The sequence below is a fragment of the Bos indicus genome, chromosome 13 (genome assembly GCF_029378745.1).
Source record: "Bos indicus isolate NIAB-ARS_2022 breed Sahiwal x Tharparkar chromosome 13, NIAB-ARS_B.indTharparkar_mat_pri_1.0, whole genome shotgun sequence".
Taxonomy (NCBI): Eukaryota; Metazoa; Chordata; class Mammalia; order Artiodactyla; family Bovidae; genus Bos; species Bos indicus.
This window is the reverse complement of record NC_091772.1, coordinates 76,734,377-76,741,123: the sequence shown is the minus strand read 5'-3', so window position 1 is coordinate 76,741,123 and position 6,747 is coordinate 76,734,377.

Sequence of the window (6,747 nt, the reverse complement as noted above, 5' to 3'; positions counted from 1 at the left end):
TGAAGCTGGCGTGCCCTGGAACCCGTGCTCTGCAGCAGGAGAAACCACCACACCACAATGGAGAGTAGCCCCTGTTTGCCACAACTAGAGAAAGCTCACAAGCAGCAATAAAGACACAGCACAGCCAAAAAAAAAAAAAACGGAAAATAAACGGAGCCCTGACATGACTTGAGCTACTTGATCCAGCCATGCCTGCAGCTGCTTCTGCCCAAAGGGGAACTGCACCTTTGAGTGGGTAGGGGGTATCAAGACTAAGTCTTTGAATTCTCTATGAGGAGAGGGAACTCCTGAATTCTAGGGACATCAGATAGCTTATGGATAAAGAACAAATGAGACATTCATTCATTTAGGGACATCAGATGGGTTATGGATAAAGGACAAATGAGACATTCAAGTTGCAGGCACCATAGGCAGTCAGGAGAAGAAAAGATCCAAAGGAGTGCTCATGCATAGGGAAGCCTTCCCAGAGGAGGTGGGATATGAGCTGATCTTGAAGGATTCCTAGGAGCAGCAGGAAGTGGGAAATGTGACAGGAGGGGAAAACCCTGAGCATGATCTGAATAACAGTTGTCCGGTCTGGATTGAGTCACCGATGGAAAAACACAACCAAGACAGCAGACAAGAGAAATAATCAAACCCTGATCCCCAAAGCAAACAATGCCCAGTAGTGGATGTGACTGGTGATGGAAGTAAAGTCTGAGGATGTAAAGAGCAATATTGCATAGGAACCTGGAATGTTAGGTCCACGAATGGAGGCAAATTGGACGTGGTCAAACAGGAGATGGCAAGAATGAACATTGACATTTTAGGAATCAGTGAACTAAAATGGACTGGAATGGGTGAATTTAACTCAGATGACCATTATATCTACTACTGTGGGCAAGAATCCCTTAGAAGAAATGGAGTAGCCATCATAGACAACAAGAGTCTGAAGTGCAGCACTTGGATACAATCTCAAAAATGACGGAATGATCTCTGTTCATTTCCAAGGCAAACCATTCAATATCACAGTAATCCAAGTCTGTGCCCCAGCCAGTAATTCTGAAGAAGCTGAAGTTGAATGGCTCTATGAAGACCTATAAGACCTTCTGGAACTAACACCCCAAAAAGATGTCCTTTTCATTATAGGGACCGGAATGCAAAAGTAGGAAGTCAAGAAATACCTGAAGTAACAGGCAAATTTGGCCTTGGAGTACAAAACGAAGCAGGTCAAAGGCTAACAGAGTTTTGCCAAGAGTACACACTGGTCATAGAAAACACCCTTTTCCAACAACACAAGAGAAGACTCTACACATGGACATCACCAGATGGTCAATACTGAAATCAGATTGATTATATTCTTTGCAGCCAAAGATGGAGAAGCTCTATACAGTCAGCAAAAACAAGACCAGGAGCTGACTGTGGCTCAGATCATGAACTCCTTATTGCCAAATTCAGACTTAAATTGAAGAAAGTAGGGAAAACCACTAGACCATTCAGGTATGACCTACATCAAATCCCTTATGATTATACAGTGGAAGTAACAAATAGATTCAGAGGATTACATCTGATAGACAGAGTGCCTGAAGAACTATGGACAGAGGTTCATGACATTGTACAGGAGGCAGTGATCAAGACCATCCCCAAGAAAAAGAAATGAAAAAAGGCAAAACAGTTGTCTGATGAGTCCCTACAAATAATTGAGAAAAGAAGAGAAGCTAAAGACAAAGGAGAAAAGGAAGGATATTCCCATTTGAATGCAGAGTTCCAAAGAATAGCAAGGAGAGATAAGAAAGCCTTCCTTAGTGATCAATGCAAAGAACTAGAGGAAAACAATAAAATGGGAAAGACTAGAGATCTCTTCAGGAAAATTAGAGATACCAAGGGAACATTTCATGCAAAGATGGGCATGATAAAGGACAGAAATGGTATGGACCTAACAGGAGCAGAAGATATTAAGAAGAGGTGGCAAGAATACACAGAAGAACTGTACAAAAAAGAGCTTCATGACCCAGATAATCATGATGGTGTGATCACTCACCTAGAGCCAGATATCCTGGAATGTGAAGTCAAGTGGGCCTTAGGAAGCATCACTACGAACAAAGCTAGTGGAGATGATGGAATTCCAGTTGAGCTATTTCAAATCCTGAAAGATGATGCTATGAAAGTGCTGCACTCAATATGCCAGCAAATTTGGAAAACTCAGCAGTGGCCACAGGACTGGAAAAGGTCAGTTTTCATTCCAATCCCAAAGAAAGGCAATGCCAAGGAATGTTCAAACTATCACACAATTGCACTCATTTCACACGCTAGCAAAGTAATGCTCAAAATTCTCCAAGCCAGGCTTCAGCAATACGTGAACCATGAACTTCCAGATGTTCAAGCTGGATTTAGAAAAGGCAGAGGAACCGGAGATCAAATTGCCAGCATCCGCTGGATCATTGAAGCAAGAGAGTTCCAGAAAAACACCTACTTTTGCTTTATTCATTATGCCAAAGCCTTTGACTGTGTGGATCACAATAAACTGTGGAAAATTCTTCAAGAGATGGGAATACCAGACCACCTGACCTGCCTCCTGAGAAATCTCTATGCAGGTCAAGAAGCAATGGTTAGAACTGGACATGGAACAACAGATTGGTTCCAAATAGGGAAAGGAGTACATCAAGGCTGTATATTGTCACCCTGCCTATTTAACTTATTTGCAGAGTACATCATGAGAAATGCCGGGCTGGATAAAGCACAAGCTGGAATCAAGATTGCCGGGAGAAGTATCAGTAACCTCAGATATGCAGATGACACCACCCTTACGGCAGAAAGTGAAGAGGAACTAAAGAGCCTCTTGATGAAAGTGAAAGAAAAGAGTGAAAAAGTTGGCTTAAAACTCAACATTCAGAAAACTAAGATCATGGTGTCTGGTCCCATCACTTCATGACAAATAAATGGAGAAACAATGGAAACAGTGTCAGACTTTATTTTTCTGGGCTCCCAAATCACTGCAGATGGTGGCTGCAGCCTTAAAATTAAAAGGCGCTTACACCTTTGAAGATAAGCTATGATCAACCTACAGCATATTGAAAAGCAGAGACATTACTTTACCAACAAAGGTCTGTCTAGTCAAGGATATGGTTTTTCCAGTAATCATGTATGGCTGTGACAGTTGGACTAAAAAGAAAGCTGAGAGCCAAAGAATTGATGCTTTTGAATTGTGGTGTTGGAGAAGACTCTTGAGAGTCCCTTGGACTGCAAGGAGATCCAACCACTCCATCCTAAAGGAAATTATTCCTTAATATTCATTGGAAGCTGATGTTGAAGCTGAAACTCCAATACTTTGGCCACCTGATGTGAAGAACCGACTCATTGGAAAAAACCCTGATTCTGGGAAAGATTGAAGGCAGGAGGAGAAGGGACGACAGAGGATAAGATGGTTGAATGGCATCACTGACGTGATGGACATGAGTTTGAGTAGGCTCTGGGAGTTGGTGATGGACAGGGAGGCCTGGCATGCTACAGTCCATGGGATCGCAAAGAGTCAGACACGACTGAGTGACTGAACTGAACTGAACTGATCTCCAGTACAAGCCTGCCTGGGGTTTATAAATATGGTCGCAAGAGTCTTACAAATTCCCCTCTTTGGTGATGACTTCCTGTCCATCAATCTCATCAGCTCAGACTCCGCCTCTCCCCACCTCCCCCACCCCACCCTGGCTGTTTCAAAGGACCCTTCCCATGTCTTGCAACTCATTCTAGATGAAAAGAGTGCTTCTCAGGTCTGCGGAAACCCAGAGAAAAAAACTCATTTTATGATCTGAAGGGAGATGAAAGGCATATCTCAACAGCGCATTTCAAATGCATTCCTGCTCATCACAGGAGTATCTACAGTCCCTACATTATTTAGAAAGCTGCAGGAGAGGGCAAAATGAATGCAGAATATGCAAGCGATTCATTTTGATTTTTCAAAAATGCAACCCAGCCAGCGAGAGCTTTGCAAAATATCTAAAGACGAAACAATATCTCTGAGATTTGTAAAGTCATGAAATTAAAGAGATGATTAAGAAAAGCAAACCCAATACTTAAAGGAACCAAGAACTTTGATTTTTAAAAGGTGGCAGGAAAAAAAAACCCATAAAAGGGGATGTGAGGGTAAGGAAACTGTTGTGAAAAATGGGAATTCTGTGCCCGGAGCTGCTCGTAGCTCTGTCCCTGGAGTGTGAAATTAGTGACTGAAGGCAGATTTCACAGGCACTTCCGAGGAGCGTGTTGGTGGATTTGTGACGGGGCTGCTCCGCCAAGTCCTGCCCACTTGCAAGCTGCTGTCATGATTCATGCAAAGCACAGATAATCCTGAGTGTCTGGAGCTTTTTGCATTTATATTGAACGCAGCCTCTCTCCTTCCTACGGAGCAAGTCTAGTGCCGAGTGCAGGCGGGTGGAGGGTGGCAGGGAGCACCTACCGGACTAATATTCTCTCCGAGCTCCTATTTTCTTTTAACAGAAGGAAAAAGCATGTGGATCACATTGAGATTTATACTGGCAAACCTATAGGAAATAGGATTATAGTTAAAATGTTGAACATTAAGCAAGGGAGGGATATATTAGGATTTGGGATTAACAGATACATACTACTATATATAAAATGATCAACAAGACCTACTATATAGCACAGTATCAATAAACTATACAGGAAAAGAATCTGAAGGAGAATGGATATATGTCTATGTATAACTGAATCACTTTGCTGTATACTTGAAACTAACATAACACTGTGAATCAACTATCAGTTCAGTTCAGTTCAGTCGCTCAGTCGTGTCCGACTCTTGGCGACCCCATGAATCGCAGCACGCCAGGCCTCCCTGTCCATCACCAACTCCCGGAGTTCACCCAGACTCACGTCCATCGAGTCAGTGATGCCATCCAGCCATCTCATCCTCTGTCGTCCCCTTCTCCTCCTGCCCCAATCCCTCCCAGCCTCAGAGTCTTTTCCAATGAGTCAACTCTTTGCATGAGGTGGCCAAAGTACTGGAGCTTCAGCTTTAGCATCATTCCTTCCAAAGAAATCCCAGGGCTGATCTCCTTCAGAACGGACTGGTTGGATCTCCTTGCAGTCCAAGGGACTCTCAAGAGTCTTCTCCAACACCACAGTCCAAAAGCATCAACTATACTCCAATATAAAATTTTTAAAATGTTAAACATTAAAATCTTCCCGAAGAATTCTCCTGGTCTGGGTCTCTCCGTCACCACATCCGGGAGTGGAACTTAACAGGAAGTTCAACAGATTAAAAAGTAATTGGGACACGATGAATTTGGAGAAGAGTTGCACTTTCTCAGTCTGTCTTTCCAGGTATCATTGCACACTCATGTTGTGCACATGCAAACAACAATCAAAGAGAAAGTGTAATCACAGCTTTTACCTTTCTACCCTTTCATTCTAAGTCATGGTCGGCTGGGCCAACTTGAAAAGGTCCCAAGGAAAAGAGATTACTATTTTGTATTGTTTTTTAATTGAAATATAATTGCCTTGCAATGTTGTGTTAGTTTCTGCGGTACAATGGAGGGGATCAGCAGTATGCATACATACAGCCCCTCCCTCTTGGATTTCCTTCCCACCTCCACTCCCATCCATCCGTCTAGGTCATCACAGCCCACCACGCTCACCACGCTGAGCTCCCTGAGCTTTGTAGCAGCTTCCCACTAGCTAGCTATTTTACACATGGTAGTGGATATATGTCAGTCCTCCCCAAAGAGATTATCTGAAGTTACAGTTAACTCTTGAACAACACTGGTCCCCTTATATGCAAATTTTTTTTCCACTGGAAATGACGCGGGTCGATCCAAGACGTGGCACTCTGGGACCACATGATCCGTGTTGTGCCCCACACGTCGTGATCCCCAGGACCACAAGATCTGGGCACGACTGAGCGACTTTCACTTCACTCCACACAGTCTACGACTGGTTGACTCCATGGATGTGAAACTGCGGATACAGAAGACCGGCATATAGGGAGGGATAACTGTAAGTTACATGTGGATTTTCCATCGTGTGAACCCTGTGTTGTTTAAAGGGTCAACTGTAGCTGCCCCTGGAGCCAGAGGAAGCTTGGGTCTTAGGTGAAAATCATCTTTATTGGTTTATCATCTTAGGAAGACCTTGTGATCATCTTTATTCATTTAAAAAAAAACACCATTGTATTTTCAAAGTTCCACTCATTCTTGATCATTAAGGAATCACTTCTTTTTGGTGGTCTACCTTCATAATCTCCATAGTTGTGGGTATCAGGTAACTTTCAAACATGGTTCTGGGTGTTTTTGCTAAAAGTAGACAGGCAAAACAGATGATGATGATGACCATAATGACAACACAATGACAACTAAAAAGCCAGCTCACAGTTCTCCATCACACACACAGAGTTCAATACGAAGTAAGATGCATTTGCCCAGATTTCATAAAGGCTGGTCTGTCACACCATGTGTTGGCTTGTATCACTGGAAGGGTAGAGGCAGGTGGGCTGCAGGCGCAGTTAATTCAGCAACCTGAAGGTGTCCTCAAGGACCCAGGTTCTTTCTGTCTCTGCTCACAGTCCAAGTTTCATCTCTTTCCTATCATCTCTTTGCTCCTGTTCTGCAGGGAAAGCAGCCATTTTCAGACTTTCTCCCAGAAGAATAGAGAGGCATTGCTCATAAAGCCCCAGAAAAAGCCTCCTAGAATGCCCTTGGCCTTGGTTGGGTCACATGTCCACATTTCGTCCAATCCTAGGCAAGAAGGCGGGATTGC